At 41.4% G+C, this 22,322-nt stretch overlaps 1 protein-coding gene across 1 annotated transcript in view; it reads left to right on the top strand.

The window, feature by feature from the left end:
• Nucleotides 1–22,322, top strand: part of pknox2 (pbx/knotted 1 homeobox 2) — a 143,999-nt gene that overhangs the window by 62,276 nt on the left and 59,401 nt on the right. The gene's annotated exons all lie outside the window — the stretch shown is intronic.

The raw sequence follows: 22,322 nt of genomic DNA, 5'->3' as shown, positions 1-22,322 counted from the left end.
TTATCTGCTACAATCTACTACTACATGAAATACAGAACTGGCTTACTGTTGAAAAAAATAAAATAGAAACAGGTTTACCAAACCAAGATCCCAGTTGCCTTCGCTCCACTCTCTGCTTTGCATGCTCAGAGAGTATGACCTGTCATTACTCTGGCCGGGCTTCTCAGTGCAGAGCTGTCATACATACCAGTCTGCTCACTCATCTCAGTCTCTAGTTCAGTCTGGCCACCAACAGCTCTCTTTAAACCTACTCCTGCCTTTCTGACTGCTTGCTAGCCTTGTTCTGCTAAGACAAACTCAAAACAATCCTGTCCCTAACCAGAGCTATGCTGACACTCAAGTGGCTAACACTACAGACACACACACAAATACATAGAGAGAGAGCCACCCACCTTCTAATCCCCTTCTCATTAATCCCCCACCAGTCTCCTCAAATATTCCCTTCTGCTGATCTCATTGTTAGGGCGTTTGTGTGTGTATATTGTGGGGGTGGTGAGGTTGTGCAACAGGGCCTTCTGCAGGTGGCTCCATTCATTAAATTTCACTTTCAAACATTAGCTGTGCCTCTCAGAAGAGTCTGATGTTCAGGACCAGTAATAATCAGCTACCTATTTTATTTTCCATTGTTTTCTGTATGGTTGAGTCCACACATTTCCTTAACAAAATAAAGATATCAGTGCTAGTTCATGGAAACTTGAACTTTTTTTTTTGAAGGTTTTACAGCATCTATGGAGGTGGAAGCTAGAAAAAAAATGATTAACCTCAACTAAATTTTTTAAATCTTCAAGTAAAATTGACTTCACAGTTTTCATAGTAAAGTCAGTTTTTGTAGATTACAAACACATGACATTATAATTAGTCAAACATGCTCATTGCTCATTTGCCCACAGCTGGTATCACAAGTATTAGATTGCAGTACTCAAAATTAAATTATGACATGTGGGAGAAAATAACTAAATAATCTTTGCACTATTGCACAAAAAGAGCATTGTGCAAAAGCTGTGAGACATCCCTCATTTCCTTATATTTTACTAGGAACAGTGGAATAATTTATTGAAACGTGTAAATTTTGTTGTGGAAGTTTTCCATTAAATAAAGCCTGCAGATGAGCGGTGAGCGGTAGCTAACATTCTTTAATCAAAGCACACAAAGAACAGAAAACCAAGTTGGTGGAGAGCCTGCATGACGCGGGGCAGGGTCAGCAGAGTCTCACTGAGCCTAGCATGGCTCTCAGTTAAATACCTCCTCCAGGAACAAAAGGCAGTACACAGCTGTTTCACACCTTAAGGTTCACACTCCCTTGCTACCTCCCAGAGTCTTCGAAGAGACAAAAGACTCTTCCTGTGGAGTGGTCTGCTTCCCCCCAACTTCCTTCTTACAGTATGGGTGTCAGACATGTTAAAATCCAGTGGCACCAAGGCATTATACAATAAAATAATGTGATTAGTACATAAGTAAAAGAAATTCCTTTACAATCCCACCCTTTGATTCTTAAATCAAGAATCACATTAATACCAGAATTTCTTTCCCGACATTCTGTATATCACATCAACATTATTGTACACTTAAAGGAGTTTCACACTGTGTATCCTCACCTCACTGTTCTCCCACCACCCTTTGTTCATCTTTAATCATCCCCACAATCTAAGCTCTCACATGCAAATGGCTACAACAATGATACAGAGGAAAGGTCTTCTCCATAGTGTCAAAGTACTTTGCATGGCAAAGTGAAACAGCATTAGGTGGTCATTCTCAGTCCTAGTCATGGCTCCTGGTGTCTGTGCCATTTACAGAGTCATAATTCCAACGCTGATCTCCCTCTGTGCTGTCACTTTTGGAGCTTGGCACGCTCTCTTCATCCCTCGATTTCTGCTCCAACGCGGCTGTAGATTAGGAGCAGAGCAAGTCGTACACTCCTGTAGTCTTCCTCAACGTCAACGTAGAAATCTCTTTCATTTTATTTAAGATTTTGCTGTTCAAAATCTTCTCGTGACAATCCTTTGGAAGCCCAGTGGTGCAGCCCACTGTCGTTTGTCTGCTGTCCTGCAGATGGTCCCTGCTTCTCACTGGTCCTGTTGAAGCGTTCTCTCCCGGTCATGGTCTGTATCTGCGTCAATCCTTCCATATCCCTCATGTCACGGTCTCTGCAATTTAAAAATGAAAGCTTCCACGGAAAACCCTCTTTTGCCCTATGTCAGCTTAGCACAATTAGACATGCACAATAAAGTTGTGCATTGTCTCTTAAAAATTCCCAGGGCTTCTCCCCTGGAGTAGTTTCACTCCAGGCCCTGTCTTAAGAAAAGGTAAAACATTAGCCAGCAGTGTGTCCTGCTGTAAATCATGTGATTAGATCATATGATTAACCCTCTGCTGTGGAAAAAATAGATGTTAGCGCAGTGCATCTGTATGCACACTTTCTCACAGCGACCTCTGCACTGTAAACAATACAAGGTCATGAATAACACGCCGCTGGTAAATTCACAAAGACACAGAAAGTGGCAATTAAAAGGTTAAGTCAGCACGGCCCAAAAGCTCGTGCAACCTGTTGCTGTCATCTTTCTGCTCCTGTAAAAAGAAACATACATACATACATCCACCCTTTTGTCACTGTCTAGGTGGAGGTGCAATCTTGCATACTGGTGTCAAGTCAGTCAAGCTTTTGTCAGTCCAGTCAGTCCCCATTTTTTATTTGCTGACAGTAGAACCTTTCGTGACGCAATAAGTTTCTACTGCCAGCAATGACGTCATTTCAAAAAAAGAAAAATAATTTAGACTGGATTACATCGCTGAATCCTTTTTGGCAGGGACTTGTTTTCTGATTGTCCCAAATAAGTGGCTTTCTCCCGAGCCCATTTTAATTTTTGGAGAAACTCACTTGCAATTGTTCAACATGTTGTATAGCGCTTTCGATCCCGATCTTGCAGGCCTGCTTGAAAAGAGAAAATTGCCGAACAAAAATCTCAGTGCACTGTTAAAAATCAAAAAATATGAAGGCCTCTTTTTAGGAGTGGTCTAAGCATACTCTTTTAGAATAATAGATCAAAACACAACTAATTGCTAGGTTAAAAGTGGTACCAAAAGAAAATGCATCAGCCAAGTAAATCCCCAAAACTTTCATCCACCAGTCACACACCTCACACAACAATATTCTATTAGATAATGAGTTTTGTTTTCCCCCATGTAACCAGACGTGTGTCATGATAAGACCTCCCCCACACATCAGAAACAAGAAACTCAATAATCTATTAGTCTTCACTCATCTGACCCCCATGCAGCATTCTGTTCACCCCTGCAATGATTCAATCATCCTTCCCCAAAATAACACTAGTTCACTAGTCTATGTATCACTTCTTAACCCACTAAGTGAACCGGACAAGATGATGGTAACAGCAATGCATGCTTAAAATGCTATTTGGTCTTCATGAGCTTCATTGCATGTGTGTATGTGTTAGTAGGATTAATGCATTTTTGTTTGTGTAATTTTTGTGTACCTCTCCTCTTTGCGGTGCTCCAGACACTTTTCAGTTCTCCACACAAGGCAGTCGTTTTTCTTCCCAGTGTCCTAAACCCGAATTTCATTTCCCACACTAAAACAGCCATGTTCTCCCCTGCTCCTTCCACTGTGGTCTCATCTCATCTCCCCCCTTGCAGCAGTCCAGTGAGAGTCAGTTGTCTTTCAGCTTTGTCCTGTGTTTTCCACTGTCTCATCTTGCCATTTTGCTCCAAAAGTGGCAAATGTCCAACTCAGGCAGTCTTTTCAAAAGTCCATTCACACACAGTAAAGTTGCAGCTCGTTGGAAATGCACATCTCCATCCATCTAGTCATGATGATGCCATTTTTCTCCTTGCTGTCGCTGTCTTGCACAGCTGTTGCTGCTGCTGCTGCTGGACCTTTTCTTCACTGCTCAGGAAAACTGCTGTGAGCTCTTGAGATCCATCTCGTTGTTCTGGAACTGCATTTCTTGTCTTCAGGGAGAGATTCTTGGAGCTTGTGTTCTCAGGGTGACAAACACATGGAAGTTAAACTGTAAAGTAATTCAGCCAAAACTTGGTTTGAGTGTTTTTAATGGTTTTAACCTATAATTTTCTTCCGACTGCTGCACGTGGAAGATTGATCCGGGTCTGCTCTTCACCTGCAAGTGACGCACTGAGACATTTTGATCATTCTTATCACTGTTTAAAACAACGCTTCTCCCCTCTCTGGTTCTAAACTCTCCTTTCTTAAAACCCAGAAAGTGAGACTGTAGTTGCCCTATGTTAAAAAACACCAAACCCCCTTCCTATCCTATTTTTGTTTATTTTTATCAACAATTCTGTTAAAAAGAAATTTTTGTGTGTCCATCCTAGGGGAGCTGGTGGCCTGCAGTACCACCCTCTCCCGCTAGTTGGAAACAACTTTTACACACATTTCTACACTCCTTTTTTTTCTTTTTTTTTGTTCCGCATTTTCAACATTTTGAACCCCATTTTTCAAAGTTTTTACACACAAATCAACTTTTCCCACACAACCATTCTCTTTCATCTCACAACATACTATTACCCACAGTTCTTAACATACAGTCATTGAGTTTTGTCCCTGGCCGCCTGGTGGAAGGCCTGCCGCTTTACTGGATCCAGTTTCCCTTTACATTCAGAGCGTCCTCTGCAATGGCCTTCTTCCCTTACCGGCAGAAAAGTGCTAAAATACCGTCATTTCACGCACTGTAGTACGCAGAAATGATTCCCGACAGTGTACCCGAACCGCCGTTCCTGTGGCGTACTTGGACTGACGACAGGCCCGGGCGGCTTCTCCCAAACAGCGTGCTCGAGCCACTGTCCTTGTGATGAGCCGTTCCCAACACAAGCCTGGGGTCTCAAACCACCAGGATTTTCCTGTCCCCGACAGTGTACCCGAATCGCTGTCCCTGTGACGCACTTGGACCGAACACAGGTCTGGGCCGGCTTCTCCCCAACAACGTGTTCGAGCCACTGTCCTTGTGATGGGCCGTTCCCAACACAAGCCTGGGGCCTCAAACCACCAGGATTTTCCCTCCGAAGACTCGAACTCCGGAGTCGGCCAGCGTTCCCCCCCTCGGCCAGACAAAAAACTCTCCATGACTGTATACAAGTTAGCTACAACTCACCCATCTGCAGGAGTCCCCTCAAAGTCGATAGTCTCGGTGGTGGCTGAAACACACGGCTCCGTGACTCCTCCATTTCCTTTGCTTCAACAGCTGGTAGGACAAAGGTACCTTTTTCCTCAGGGGTGATCAGCCCGTCCACGGAACCGTTGTTCAGCGACCACACGGACTATCCTGTTCGTGACGCCATTTTGTTGTGGAAGTTTTCCATTAAATAAAGCCTGCAGATGAGCGGTGAGCGGTAGCTAACATTCTTTAATCAAAGCACACAAAGAACAGAAAACCAAGTTGGTGGAGAGCCTGCATGACGCGGGGCAGGGTCAGCAGAGTCTCACTGAGCCTAGCATGGCTCTCAGTTAAATACCTCCTCCAGGAACAAAAGGCAGTACACAGCTGTTTCACACCTTAAGGTTCACACTCCCTTGCTACCTCCCAGAGTCTTCGAAGAGACAAAAGACTCTTCCTGTGGAATGGTCTGCTTCCCCCCAACTTCCTTCTTACAGTATGGGTGTCAGACATGTTAAAATCCAGTGGCACCAAGGCATTATACAATAAAATAATGTGATTAGTACATAAGTAAAAGAAATTCCTTTACAATATACATGATTTTAAATACTGCTTTTGTCATAAACCATTATTCTTCAACACCGCCTGAACTGTCGTAAGCTCTGTACACACTGCAAACAGTTTGCAGCAATGTAGTGACCACCAAGCAACCGGAGCCTGGAATGTCTGCAAGCAACCAGCTGGCAAGCTTCATAGCAATGTGTGACAAGTGAATCACGCACAGTGTGTACGCAAATTTAGGCAACTGTTCTTGTAATTTCTTTGAGTAGTCCAGGTTTCTAGAAGGAAAACATTATTTTTTCAGTGTTGACTGCCTTTTATTTTGCTGTCTGTTAAAATGATCCTACTCTGCACAGTTTTATATGGCTTGTCTTCAAACTTCACAACAATATACTAGGTCTTGGGGGACATGAGTATTTGATGTTGACCTTCACTGTTAGATCCCAAGGTCAAAATTAATTTTGAAAAAAATAAATAAAAATAAAGTAATGTATCATATGAAAGGGAAATGAGAGAGCTGTACTTGACATCACAATGACATCACAATGATGCCACCAAGTATACACTGCATGAATATATCATTTACAGCAGCGGTCCCCAACCTTTTTTGCGCCACGGACCAGTTTGTGCCTGACAATATTTTCACGGACCGGCCTTTAAGGTGTCGCGGATAAATACAACAAAATAAAACTAGTACCGGTACCGAAAGAAAGAAGATTTATTCATAACACACGTGAAAAGACCCAGGAAAACCGAGTTAACGATAAAAACGATAACAAAATAACGCTGAAAACCGATAAAAACCCTGAAAACCATACATTTCACACCTGAGCCTCAACTCTCGCGGCCCAGTACCAAATGACTCACGGACCGGTACCGGTCCGAGGCCCGGGGGTTGGGGACCGCCTAAGATTTCATCCAGTGCTGCTCCAATCATATGGATAAGGATGATAAAATTCACCATCTTAGTATGTAATGCTTCAAGGTCATATGTCAAAGGTCAGGCTCACATGAATTAGTAAACAATTTAGTTTCCATTGAATCATACTTTAAACCAATATATCCCTTTAAAATATTCTTTTTTCAATACAAGAAATAATTGACCTCACAATGAAACAAAAACATTAATATACTACACTACCTTTTCATATTAAAAATGCTGACATCAGCACAAGTGATCTACAAAAACAATGCAGATATCATTATTGAGGTTTCCATATTACCAATGCTGATAAAATAAAGAAAAAAAAATACCCAATACAGAATAAAATATCAGAGTTTTAGTACAGCCCTTGCCCTTTTGGCAGGGAGTTGCGCTCTCTGAGTGCTTTTGTTTCTAATGAGGCTTCGGTAAACACTCAAATGAAGAGCCAGATCCATCTCTCAGGTCCCGTGTCAAGTCTTTGTTCATTTTGTTTTTTATGATTTCTTAGGTCAGATACAGTTTATCTGAGATGTCACTTCCTCTTTGGTCCTCTAGTTGTCCACACACTGCACACCATTCTGACAGGTTTTTAGCTTATAGCGCTTTAGGAATCACCATATTGGTGCAAAAATGCTACTTTATACCTAACTACAGAAATAAGAACAAATCATTAGTGTTTTTGTGACCAGCTGTTAGTAACAAAGTGCTAAAAATATATTTATAATTAGTTCTTTGGTAAGTTGTTATTATTTGTGGGCACAACCGTAGCTCATCCGTCGATTAATAGTTCGGTGTTAGGGTGCATAACAAAGAAAAAAACTGTCTCCTGAAAATGGTCAAGTACAGGGACTGAAAATGAGTGAAGAAGCAGCCTGTGTCCTAAAGACAACTTTGAATGGCCTTCATTAAGCCTCGAAAACTGTAATAATAATAAAAATTTACATTTGTGTAGTGCCATCCATCCATCTTCTTCCGCTTTATCCGGGGCCGGGTCGCGGGGGCAGCAGCCTAAGCAGAGAAGCCCAGACCTCCCTCTCCCCAGCCACCTCCTCCAGCTTATCCGGGGGAACACCAAGGCGTTCCCAGGCCAGCCGAGAGATATAATCTCTCCAGTGTGTCCTGGGTCTGCCCCGGGGCCTCCTCCCGGTGGGACATGCCCGGAACACATTACCCAGGAGGCGCCCAGGAGGCATCCTTGTCAGATGCCCGAACCACCTCAGCTGGCTCCTTTCGATGTGGAGGAGCAGTGGCTATACTCTGAGCCCCTCCCGGATGTCTGAACTTCTCACCCTATCTCTAAGGGAGAGGCCAGCCACCCTTCGGAGGAAGCTAATTTCCGCCGCTTGTATCCGCGATCTCGTTCTTTCGGTCACTACCCACAGCTCGTGGCCATAGGTGAGGGTAGGGACGTAGATCGACCGGTAAATTGAGAGCTTCACTTTTACACTCAGCTCCCTCTTCACCATGACGGACCGGTGCAGCGTCCGCATCACTGCGGCCGCAGCACCAATCCATCTGTCGATCTCCGGCTCCCTTCTCCCATCACTCGCGAACAAGACCCTGAGATACTTGAACTCCTCCACTTGGGGCAGGAACTCATCCCCAACCCGGAGTGGGCACTCCACCCTTTTCCGGCTGAGAACCATGGCCTCAGATTTGGAGGTGCTGATCCTCATTCCCGCTGCTTCACACTCGGCTGCGAACCGTTCCAGTGCGAGCTGGAGGCCATCACCCCATGAAGCCAACAGAACCACATCATCAAGTATCCTTGAGAGGATAAAGAGCTGGTCCAGTGTTCCGCGACCAGGACGACATTTGTGTAGTGCCTTTCATGAAACCTAAGGACGCTTTACAAAGAGTATAAATTAACAAATCTCACTCAAGCCACAACCTTAAAACCAATATAAAAATTAAAAGAAAGTCTGGCTGCTTGGAAAAATATTGAGAAATGCTACAAGTCACATTTAAACATACATATCCATGTGTTTTCACAGGAGAAACTTTTATACTGTTAGAACATATATTAGTAATTAGTAAATAATAGGACAGCAAGTCCTTGACTTTAAACAATTATAAAGGTTGCCTCTACATTCTGACATGACCTTTAGGAGCTTAGTTATACATGTGATTGGAGTTGTTAATGATCATGGCTAAAAGTTTGAATTTATGACCCTAAAGTCTTGCTGACATACACTTCATTATCACCTGTAGACACAGAATAAATATGCAAATACTTGCACAAGGCCATCTTCTCTGTCATCACACTAGCTGACCTAAACATGCTCAATGACACAAACAGAGAGCTGGTAATCTAGTAGCTGACTAATTTTTATTAGTGCTGTCAGCGTTAATCTCATTAAAATGACGTTAACGGCATAACCGTATTAACGCGGCAAATCTCCGTTAGCGAGTTATCGTGGATCGCCCCGTCCGTGGGGCTGGACGGCATTAACACGTTAACAAGCTAACTGCGCTAACGCGTTGATGCCGTGCAGCCCCACGCACATGGTGATCCGCGATAACTCGCTAACGGAGATTTGCCGCGTTAATGCGGTTATGGCGTTAACTTCATTTTAACGAGATTAATGCTGACAGCGCTCGTCTTTATATAGCATGTTTCTTCTGTATGCACTCAATGTGCTTTATAAAACATTAACACATACATTCATAAACGTCTTAGTGCTTTCTGTCTAACATGCAATGAAAGCATTGTGTAAAACCCCAGGTTCGGCATCTTGCCCAGGGATACTTTGGCTTTGGCATGTAGACTGAAGAAATCAACAACTTCTTTTTCGCTGGCTTCCAATTAATAGATGACCTGCTCTACCTCATGAACCAAACACACCCTGTTTACAAAGTGTTTTCAGAGAAGATAGTCAGGTCATCAGACCATGCCTGATCAATAAATAATGACATATATAAATTACTGATGAACTAAATCTCTCATTTTGATAACATATTCCATTGTGGTCCTTTTTAGAGGTATCCAGGCTGACTTTGTACTTGTCCATGATTTTCAAGATGGGCCTTTGGAATATGATGTTCGATGTCAGTCTGTTCTACCAATTCTGCCAGAGGCTGGAAAACCAAAGCCATCTTTCTCATGTCACAGGCCTCATCTTGAGATGAGAGTTGGCAAAGATGTGACCATGTCTGTAGCATTCCTTCAGCTTGTCAGCAGATTTTATCCCAATCTTTGTGGCAAAATTCCTGTGTGGGTTTTCCACCATGCTGCATATGTTCAAGGATGTTCTTATATTTTCTTCAGTCAAAGACAAACTTGTCGTAACTAAACTAGTTACAGTGTTAAGGACAATGTCAGTGCCAATACTGAAGTTGGATCCAGCAACATTGTTGGAGACAGTAGCAGAAACAATTACAAGTGCAAGCTCCTCGTAGTTCTCTCTAGCTTTTACCAGCTGCAGAGTTGGTACAAGATATATAAGGTACAAGAGTCAGAGGGAGATCGAAACATTGTGAATGAGCCAATGAGTCAACATTCACAATGTGCGCAAGAACACCATAGCTATTTATTTGAAAAAGTAATGGTCTAAGCTACTTAATCCAGAGAAAGCACGCACTATGCTGAGGGTATTGCAACCATGTATCGACGGCAAAAACCTTATTTTCGATCCTTTGCTAAAATGGTGGGTAAAGATATAAACATAACTAAGAACTGAATTTTTTCCGGCACTTCTGGACTGACTTTATTATTCAGACCCAAAAGTAGCTTGCTACTTAGTCTCAATGGATCTTTAGCAGTGGAGAAATTTAGAGAAAATTGGCAAAATATTTTCTAGTGGCTGCTGTAAGTAATAATCAATATTGTCAAATAACCAACCGCTCTATCTGTTCAGTTTTGAAGCTCTACTTATGATTAATACCAGAAAAAGTAGTTATTGTAATAGAACTTTTATTCCACCCATTCTTGTTTGCATTGCATTACACCTATACATATTTTTTCTGTAGCCAATTAAGTTTTTAAACAAATAAGCGACCATGCATCCTGTACAATTTATTAATCAGCCGCGTTACACTGCCAGTACCTAAACTTGTTCTAGGATTACACAGATGGCCCCCCTCACTGTGATAGGGAGGTATCCATTAAAAAAAAGAACTTGACAGACGCAATGGCAGATAATCTACACAATGTATGTGCCAGAAAACATGACAGTGGAGGATGAGGAGGAGTGAGTGAAAAGATAGTGGTGGTGGTGGTGGTGGAGGAGGAGAGAAGACAAGCATAGTGTTGGGGAAGGATTCAGTGGGGGAAGTCTTGTAGATTACATTTACACAAGCTTGGGCATTCCAGTTTCAGCTTGAATTTTCTACCTTCAGTGTTCTGATGGTTATCAGCTAGCAGAGGAAATGTTGCTCCCGTATGTGCATCTGCGTGTCAAGTGCAGACACTCGGCCACTCAACACCTTTCAACATCAGAATGCCTCAGATGCTCTTCTTGGAAAACAGCTCAATGGCACAAATGCATTTGTATATGTTTCATACTAAAACCTCTATGAATAACTTTGTTAAGCTCAAAGTCAGGACTTGAGGGGAGTTGTTAACATAATTATTATTGGATGATTATTTAAGTAACCCAAATGTATCAATAAGAAGGTAAAGGAACTCTGTTAGATGGCCTCATATTGCCTTCATCATTCCCTCTAACTTTAAGATATTGCCATCAGGGTTTTATACTTTCTAGTCATTCCATCTTAAGGGTTTCTGAATTTCCTTTTTTGATTATTTTGGAACTGTTTCACAGACGTGATTTGCATGCCCAGCTTACGCGTTTCAGTTTAAACAAATGAATGTCGCTCATTCATAAATCGTAAATACAATGTTTCTTTTGGTAAGTTAAAAGGAAATGAGACGATGTTTTTGGTTTACCACCCTGGTCCAAGCTGAAACCCTTGGAGAGTGTGACATAACATGTTCTGCATTCCTCAAAAATGTTGCCCTGAGTTGAATGTCTCATGAATTCTGCCCTACACAGGCCCAGAACAGTAGCTAAAGAAGAAAAATGAAACTGCTAGCTCTTTTTTTGCTTTGGGTACGCAATCAAGCAATTTTCATTTTGCAGTGACATACACTATATAAAGTAAAACACAATGTTCATTTTTTTTTATCACTCATCCACTTATGGAATTCACTAGAGTCATCAAATGAAATGACAGCAACTAAGATCTGTACATTTAGGTGGAGTTCTGTGCTTTTTCTGTATGTGCAGTGTTGGGAAGGTTACTTTTAAAATGTATTCCACTACAGATTACAGAATACATGCCCCAAAATGTATTTTGTAACGTATTCCATTACGTTACTCAATGAGAGTAACGTATTCTGAATACTTTGGATTACTTAATATATTATCATGCTTTTTTACAACTACATGAATGTCCTATTGCTGTGTGATTTATTACTATTACTGAAGGTTATTCGCCATACCAATACCAACTAGATTTTTTAATCTTAATATAAATGAGTAACAGTAGGGTGGACATTAGGTAAGGCTGCACTTTTTGCAGCGATCTTGTATAGAAAACTGTTCCGCGTGTATATAAAACAGGTCTGCGACTCCGAACCGTAGTAAAGGGACCTCTGGCTAATACGTCGGGTTCGTGTCGGGCTCGTAGCTGAAAACTTGCTTTACTTTGGGTCAACTTTGCTAGCGAGGGACAGAGAGAGGCGTTGAAAGGCTGCTCCAACGGAACTTATTGTTTCAGAGAAGAACACAAACACAGTGTACAGTCGAGTCTTAATAGCTTACTTACAACTGGGCTCGTCAGGCACTCTTTTTGGCTGCAGTGGTTATTATTATATTTACATGCTTCCAGCTCCCGTTTCTGCTCGGTGACAGCTCGTACTTTTCCACTCTCCTTTTTCTCCCTCCCTCGCGCTCACAGACACATAACGGGTATGGCAGTCCATTCTCCCTGCAGCACGGACTACACTGCCCATGAGGCTACATTCTTTAGGGCGATGCCTGCAACTCTGCCTATTGCCTTCATATTAAATCATTAAAAAAAATATTTCTTCACGCCATTATGAGACGCGACATTGAGACACAGGCATTTGAGCCTCTTAATTCGTGTTTTGTTTGGGTTTCCACCGGTGTGGAATTACCAAAAATAGAGAGGGCATAACCTAACATATGAAACAGGAAAAGACAGCCTTTATTTCAACAAAGTAACTGTATTCTAAATACCACCTTTTTAAACAGTAACTGTAACGGAATACAGTTACTCATATTTTGTATTTTAAATACATAACGGCGGCACATGTATTCCGTTACTCCCCAACACTGTTTATGTGAAGTTAAAAAGTTTCACTTCATCAAACTAGTTTCATTTAAATTTGCAGACAATAATGAATGATGAGGGTATTCATTCATATATTTGAGTGATTTTTAGTATTTTCTTGAATACCATGGTGCAAAGCTATTGTTTCATTGAGCTCTATGCCACAGAAACATGTGATATCGATCCTACTTGGTGGAAGGGCGCTTGACTTTGATCCTATATACAAACAAGAAGGTACAGAATATCACAGCTGTTATTTAATGAATTTGCTTTGAAATCCACCAACCATCATTTTATCTCTGGTTCTCTGAGCTTTTTCCACTAGAAAGACGCTGTTACACTGCTATTTTTGTTGATGGAGGGGAGCACATTGTTGGCACTCTCCACCCAACCCACCCACTCTTCCCAGGAGTGTGTGTGCCTGTGTATATGTTTGTTTTAGGAAATGATGCAGAGCCAGTTTGTGTAAATTTATCCACGACACAGCTGAAACAAAAATAAGTTTACTGAAGTCGGCCCGCCAACCATTTGGTGGCCTTATGCCATGTTTGCCGTGTGTGTTGTATATGTAGTAGAGAATATCCATGTTCATCTTATAATTATTTTGATGGAAGATTGAGGTGTGCACTGGAGCCTACTGCATCGAAACAAACCTTTACAGTAACACATTTGAGCTATAGCCAAATATGTTACTATGACATTTTAAAGCCTCATGGAAATAATTAATTAACATTTTCTAATACTTAATCAGACGCTTTGGCTTTTGTCTATCACAAAACTTTCGTTTATCCACCTTCCATTATCCAAACCACAGCAAAAGTTGAAACTTACAATAAATACTCTTCTAGACTAGTTTTCAGATTCTCCCCTCACCTTAAACTCACTGTGCTGGATGGCTGACCTTCCTGGAGTGGGTTGTGGGATTGTTGGGATTTCTTTCTAATATTGCAGGGTCTTTATTTTACAATGTACAGGTGACTGTACCTGTGAAATGGCACTATATGAATAAAATTGAATTGAATTTACGATGGTAGAATGTCTTACCTGCTGCAAGAATATTCTTTGTCTTATGTGTTTAGTCTCTTTAGATTAAAAATTCGCCTCATTACAAGAAGGGTTTTTAGCTATGTTAATAAGGCTATTTGCATGCAAACCACCTGCCTACGGGGGATTCCAAAAATGTTTCCACTGCACTGTAGTTTCACCACTATCCATTTTAGTCTGTGTTTTTTAATCTAATTTTAAAAGCAGGAAGCAATGGAATCAAACTGGAATCTGTAATATCCAAACAAACATTTGCATAAATTCAAAGAAAAGCATTGCAGTCAGTGTGGAGCGCTGGCGCCATTGTTCACCACATTCAAAGAAAGTGGCGAATCATGCAAACTGTCACACCCACAGGAAATCCCAAGTCTTCATTAAGACTGTGGGGTATATTTGAATTTGTGAAGGACATTCATCAAGTTCAGCATGAAAGAATAAACTGGAAAGGCTAGACATTTAAATTCAAGCACAAAATGTCATTGGAAATTGAAAGTCGGAGGAACCTTTGGAGTGAAGTGAGTAAAGAGAGGGAGAAGACTTAATGGTAAGAAGCATCTTGTTGATAATTATGATGCAGCTTAGTGATTTAGTTAAAATGAAATGACTACATATCGTAGCCAATACCTTTATAACCTATTTTTATTGCAAACATCTTCAGTCAGTGTCCACTGGACCATGTTCTCCTTCTTTTGCATATTTTATTTCAGCAACAGAACATCCTTCTCTGTCCCTCTCCACACTGTCTGCGGTGAGGCAAGACTGAGCAACTTCCCCGACACTGCAGAAATGCAGAATTACATACCAATACTTCCCTGTTGACCCAAGAGTCCCACATCGTGGGCCCCTCCACGCCTTGTCATTTTGACATTTTGATCTTAGCTAAATCCATGCAGTGACCACAACACTGCTGTAACATCCTTCAGTAAACTACAAATCCATGCCTTATTTATCATGCAGGCGAGGATGAGTCCAATCAACAAGAGCAGATGAATAAATGATACTAGTATGAATGGTAAGTATGGACTGTTGAAGAGCAAAGTTGTGAGGTTGGCTGGGTGGAGGGAGCTGCTGCTGGATCGGGTTAATGAGGTGGTCTGGGAGCATGGACCGGGTCCTGACTGCAGTATGCATGGAGTTCACTTTAGCCTGGGGGGGATTTGTAGCCCTAAGACCACTGGTTAGACTCTTTTTGCCTCAGGCCGTGTATCCACTCAAGCCTTTGAGTGTGTGTGTGTGTATACAGATGTATGCGTGCTTGTATGGTAGTATGCCGGGAGACAGTGATTGTAATATTGCCCTCAGGATGACTCTGGTTGAAGCTTTGAGATCTCTGTGTTTAGTGTTGGAATTTGTGCATTAATATACATGCCTGTGTTTGCATGCGTACCCATTCCTGCTTGCATGCGGTGTATTTGCACTTGGATCTGTGTGTTTTGTGATTTTGTGCATCGAGTCCAACTACAAATGTGTACATAGCATCCCCCATCCCTGGCCCCAAATCTCATTACCATTCCACCCTTCCCTCCATCGTTTTACTCAACGCCATCAAGGCCTTGCCTCCTGGTGTTTGCATTGTAAATCAGGCCTGACAATAAGGCAATGATTAGATCCTACTCGTATTCAAAAACATCTTATTTATTTATTCATCTCCCTCCCTTGCAGGGCATCAAGATGCATAATATCTGACCAAGGTGACATACCCACTTCCAAATGTTATTCATTGCTTTTGTAGGTCAACCTTTTCACCAACAAACCCAAGACAGATTAAATGAGATTTTTATGACAGGATATGCATGGAAGGACTTCCTCTTTGATGCATGTACATACAGTACCAGATCAGATATCAGACTATGTTAAAGTGTTGCAATCTATGGGTAAGTGGCTTATAAGCTATCCTCTGGTGTAAAACTGTGGCACACTGTCCCTATTTTCATCAATATACACAAGATATTATGCCTGAAAAGTTGCTGGATACTAAAAGCAGGTCCAATTGTACTGGACTATTTACGTCAGTCAAACTTTAGTGATGTTGTTATTTTGGGTTTACAAGAAAGTGGCATCATGGGGACTGGGCTAATTTCTCTTCCAATTGCATCCTGCCCTTGTGAGATTATTTCATTATTTCTGTTGATAATGAAAGCAAATAAGACTGTCGTATGTGTATTTGATAGGCCTCTACAAGTCTGTTGAAAATGACATAAGGATTTTTGTTTGGTTCATTGGTTAATCAATGCTGATCATATAAGTGAACAAATATGTACAGTGATGTGAAAAAGTGCTTGCCCCCTTCCTGATTTCCTATTTTTTGGATACACTTAAATGTTTCAGATCATCAAACAAATTTAAATATTAGACAAAGATAAGACAAGTAAACACAAAATGTAGTTTCTGAAAGAAGGTGTTTATGATTAAGGGGAAAACAGTCCAAGCCTACTGGCCCTGTGTGAAAAAGTGATTGCCTGCAATCAAGCGTTTGTGATAACTGGCAATGAGGCTTTCACAGGGCTGTGGAGGAATTTTGGCCCACTGATCTTTGCAGAATTTTGTAATTCAGCCACATTGGAGGGTTTTTGAGCACAAACCACCTTTTTAAGGTCATGCCACAGCACCTCAATCAGATCCAGGTCAGGACTTGGACTAGACCACTTAACAGTTTTCATTTTGTTTTTCTTAAGCTATTCAGTGGTGGAGTGGCTGGTGTGTTTTGGATCATTGTCCTGCTGCAGAACCCAAGTGTGCTTCAGCTTGAGGTGATTCTCCTTCAGGAGGTTTTAGTAGAGGGCAGAATTCATGGTTCCATTTACCACAGCAAGTCTTCCAGGTCCTGAGGCAACAAAATAGCCCCAGATCAACATCAGATTAACACCACCGTATTTTACTATTTGTATGATGGTCCTTTCTCTGAAATGCTATGTTAGCCAGACATTTACGGGCACACACCTTCCAAAAAGTTCAACCTTTGTCTTGTCAGTCCACAGAGTATTTTCCCAAAAGTCTTGGGGATCATCAAGATGTTTTCTGTCAAAACTGAGACAAGCCTTCGAGATGCATTGGCTTGCATCTTTGAACTCTGCTATGCAGGCCTGTTTTGCTCAGTCTCTTCCCTATGGTGGAGTCATGAACACTGAACTTAACTGAGGCAAGTGAGGCCTGCAGTTCTTTGGATGTTGTTCTGGGGTCTTGTGTGACCTCTTGGACAAATTGTTACTGCACTCTTGGGGTAAATTTGGTTGGCTGGCCACTCCTGGGAAGGTTCACCACTGTTCCACGTTATTTTCATATGTAAAAAAAAATGGCTCTCGCTGTAGTTCACTGGAGTCCCACAGCTTTAGAGATGGCCTTTCCAGACTGACATGAGACACTTTTTCACACAGGGCCATATAGATTTTGATAGAGGAATTTCTTGGCATTTCAAACAAACATTCACATTATCCTCAAGATTAATTGTAATGACTTTTACAGGTGAGTTGGCCACTTAACTCATCTTTCCTTAGTTTGGTAATTGGCTGCAACAGTCTTAGCTTTTGAAGGGAACACTAAACACATTGACTTCTATTGGAATCATGCTGTAGTGAAGAAGATATGAATTCAATAAAATTAAAGGTCTTCATTTTATTAAGACCATACATTTTTTGTACATTTGTTTACTGAGGTAGTACAAGGTAGAACTAGTGAAGTAAACTCCTAATGGGTATTACAAAGATTGCAGATTATTGCATTTATTTTCTGATCTGAAGGTTATGTAAATGCCACTACATATGCCATGTATATCTAGTATAAGAAGCTAATAAGCTAAATTATAGAGCTGATATGCTAAAGTAATATAATTAAATGGGTACTGGCTGTTCACTCTTGTTTACGAGAGAGGAGAGTGGAAGATCAACAGATGGATTGATGCTGTGGCTGCAGTGATGTGGATACACTACTGGTCTGTCGTGGTGAAAAGAGAGATGAGCGTAAAACCAAAGCTCTTGATTTACCGGTCAATGTTTGTTCCAGCCCTCACCTTTTAGGTGGCTGGCCTCTCCCATACAGATAGGGTGAGGAGTTTGGCCATCTGGGAGGGACTCAGAGTAGAGCCGCTACTCCTCCACATCGAAAGGAGCCAGTTGAGGTGGTCCGGCCATGACATGGATGCTTTCTCCTGGCTGGGGTATTCCAGGCATGTCCCACCGGGAGAAGCTCCTGCGGCTGACCCAGGATATGCTGGAGAGATTATATCTCTTGGCTGGTCTGGGAATACCTCAGTGTTCCCCCGGATAAGCTAGAGAAAGTGGCTCCAGATAAGTGGAAAAAAGTGGATTGATGGATGGTAATGGTTGATACTGTGGAGTCTACATGTGTACAGCGTCAAGTGATAGAAAGTGTCACGGTTAACTTGGTAATGTAAGATTATGCCGTGTTGTTGGCTTGTGGGGCTAACATGCTAAACTAAAATAAATAAGATGATAACGGATAATATTATGGAGCAAACATGCTAACGAAACATATTTAACTTGGTCACTTTTTTACATTATATATATATAGGTATTAGGGGTGCAACGATACACAAAATTCACGGTTCGGTTCGGTTCGATACTTTGGTGTCACGGTTCGATATTTTTTCGATACAAAAAATGTTCATGCTTTTTTAATTTGTCATTTATTAAAATTATAAATATATATTTTAACTCAAAAGTACAGTTTTTAAATTTAATGTTGCTGAAACGACAAAGTAATAAAAACATAAATATCTCATGGAGAAATCCCTCATCTTTGGAAAAGAGAGTTTATTACAGAGAAATGGCTCTTTCCAAAATAAAAGCTATACTATACGCTTCTTCTGGGGTATACTCTCAGCAGCATATTAAACATATCAGGTCCCCATAAGGAGAATCATGTGCTAACGGCTGTCTAAATGACTCGGGTAAAGTTTGTAGCATGCGTGCTTGTTGTTTTTGTCTGCTTCCACTTGTCTTTGCACTAGGATGATGTCGGAGTATGCAGTCATATTCGTTGTGTTCCCACTAGTGCTGTCAGCGTTAATCTGAAATTACATTAATGCCACAACACGGCAAATCTCCGTTAACGAGCTACCGCGGATCGCCCCGTGCGTGGGGCTGGACAGCGTCAACACGTTAACGAGCAAATTGCGCTAAGCACTAGTTCCTACCCATGTAATTGAGCATTGCGTGGCACATCCGACATACTGTTTTACTTTTGTCCATGATGCGCTTACCTTCAGGGTCATACTTCACACGAAGACCAAAACAGTTCCAAAGGCCAGATCTGAATGAGGGTGGGGGAGGTTCAATTTGCCATGTTGCAACGATTAGCTTCTGTCTTGCTAGCTTGCGCTGCGCTCAGTGGATCTGCGCTCGACAGTGCAGCCTAGGCGGAGTAGTCGAACGCAGATCCACTGAGCTCTCAACACAGACAGCATCGTCAGAAGAAAAGTTGATAAAATAAATTAAAAATTTTGTATTGTTCGATACACATGCGTACCGAACCGAAAGCACTGTATCGAACGGTTCAATATCGATACGAGTATCGTTGCACCCCTAATAGGTATGCATATACAGCATGCTAATGCATGCTAATGTTAACATTCAGCTTTAATCTGGTTGGAGACTGAATTCAAGAGTGCTATAAAAATCTGAACATCACAGCCTCACATCAAACCACCAATTCAGCAACATGGTTATTTTCAGTTTTACATGTGAGGACTCACATTACCTGTACTCCACAGTTTGTGTGACTGTCAACACCGTCACCTCTGTTCACTTCTTTGCTGTGAAGTGTTGATAAGTCAACATGAGAGAATACCGCATCTCTGTCTACAACAGGCTTGTTTTTATTAATGAACCAGTGTAAGCCCCCTACCAGGTCACAGTTTGGCATGCAAGAAGTGTTCTCCAGGGTGTTGCTTTGTGTGTTTAAATCGCAAAGTTTCTTTTTATCACCGTAGTCAGTGGCACGAAACACTCTCGTCCCATGTATAATAGAAGCTGGACACTTTGTAAGAAATTCACCTTTAAACCAAAGCAGAGAAAAAACACTTCAGACATAGCTGAACTGTGAAGTCCACAGGCAGTGATCACATCATGTGTGACTAGATATGAATTTTTATTCAATGCCGGAGGTAAACGGGGTGAAACCGCAGCTACACTGCAGCCTAACCTTGCATCAATAGAGCACAGGCCCATTCTATACCTGAGAATTGTTGGAAAATTGAATGCTGAATAGAAATGTTCCTTATTGCACACAATCCGATGAAAGAGAACGTCTGCCTCCAATCCAAATTCACAAAACCCTTTGATGTTTGTTGAAATAATTTTATGCCTACTTCTCATTTTTTATTTTATGCTTGCTCTTGAATTTTGATTGTGACTACAGGCACTTTTCAATTGATATGCATTACGAACTTTGCAATAATTGAAAGGTCCTTGTTGAGGAACAAACATGTCATTTATCCCCGAAATTAATTTCACAACTTATTGTGTAACCACACACCTTTGGTGACTTTGGAAAGGGTTGGTGACAGATGCTTATTGTCTTCAAAAATTGTACTTTCAAATTCATGAGAGAATTTTTTTTGCTGGGTTGAAATTAAATATCTTGTTGGTGTTTTTCTGGGTTTTTTTCCCCAGTGTTCTTGTCTGCTCTTGTATGTACATTCACGCCTCAGCAGCCTTGGTATAGCATGTGTTTGTGCACAAGTTATGTTTCAGTGTGTGTATATTTATGGATGCACCATTGCCTGCTCAAATTTACCATTTGGTGGCTTGTTCCTTTGAGGGATGGCAAAACTTGAGAGGCTGCGTAAAATACTGTGTGGTAATTGGAATTGCTTTATCTTCAGTCTCATCAATTAATGTGCAATTTTCCATTTAATCACTAACACGCTCGCTTCATTTGCAATTAAAATGAGGACTGATAACAGAGAAGATGCCTTTCAGCTGATACCAGTTGGAATGAGAACAGAAACCAGAAGACACAATCGGTACACAACACGACTCACTGAGACATGCGCATGGCACACAAACAAGTGTGAACGCACGCAGAGCAAACAGTCCTGCTTATATATGGGTGCACTGAATACATACACACTGAAACAGAATGACAAAATAAAACATGCAGATTTACAGCTGAAACCCCAAATTAGAAACCAAATCACCATTTGAAATCAAAATGCTGGCAGCGGTGGTGGATAGGGGTGCCACTCAAACAGAGAAAGGTCTGCTCTGGTTGTCTTTTCTCTGACTTTTCCATTCAGAGACATTGTCAGGGTCTGAGTCTCAGTGGGTGATGAGCTGACTGGCAGTGAAATGTCTGTCATGTAATATCCCAGAGTAGAGAGGAGAAAAAAGTTGCTCTTGCTGCTTCCCGTCTTTCTCCTGAAGATACTGAAGTCTACCCAAAAGGAGCCTTTTTGTTCACTCAGCTCAACACACAGGAGGCCATAGGAGGAGATTTTATAGTGCTGGAAGGAGGAATGCCGCATAATACTCAAACATAATCTCATTAATGTTTCTGTAATAGTCCAACTTGTTGTGTCTCATATACTTATTCATTACATATTTTTGCAGTCTTTCTTTTGTAGTCTGTCCAAGATCCTCGTTTATACTATCATGTAAACAGTGTTATATGATTATTATAGTCTGTAACTTCACTGTCAAATACTGCAAATCCTTGGCTTTAACAGTCTGGTGGATTTGCTCCACTTTCCTGAGGCGGTATCTTCTGAGTGGATGTTGCAAGCGGTACAGAGATTTTGCTCAGATGTTCCAGTTTCGTTTCACTAGCTGGTAATCAAGTGCTTTTCCTCCAGGTCAATACCATTCAGTCCAAGTGCACCAGTCCATTGTAACTGCTGCCTGTCTTTCACAACCACACAAGGCTTTATGTGGCATTAGAGTGTATTTTTCCAATAACTCTCCCAGCTCAGGGTACCGAGCAAACGGATTGTTTAAAGTGACAGATTGAAACCCCACATGTGTCTGATCTCACATGATATGTGAGATCAGAGCTTAAAGAGCCTGCCTTTTTTAAAAGTTGAAATCTCACAAAAAGTTTAATAAAGTTTGACCACACCTTTATCTAAAACACATTTTCTGCCATCAGCTCACATTAACAAGGCGTTTTCATGCAGTATATACATAGGTTAAATGTAACTTAAGGAAAGAGATCCAGCTGTGCTGTGTGTGTGTATGTGTGTCTCTGCAAACCAATTAGCTTCCTTCAGTGGGGGTGGGGGCAATGGTTACAACAGAGTTCCACAGGGTACGGCCCTCAGCCCTGTGGGGTCTTGGCCAATAGCAATTAGCCTACCAACAAGAGCCCTAATTAGCCCTCTTGATTGGCTTAGTTACAGCACAGCAACAACATCA

The sequence above is a fragment of the Pelmatolapia mariae genome, linkage group LG10_11 (genome assembly GCF_036321145.2).
Source record: "Pelmatolapia mariae isolate MD_Pm_ZW linkage group LG10_11, Pm_UMD_F_2, whole genome shotgun sequence".
NCBI classification, from domain to species: Eukaryota; Metazoa; Chordata; class Actinopteri; order Cichliformes; family Cichlidae; genus Pelmatolapia; species Pelmatolapia mariae.
Note: the sequence above shows the minus strand (reverse complement) of the source record. Positions and strands in the feature narration are given on the sequence as shown.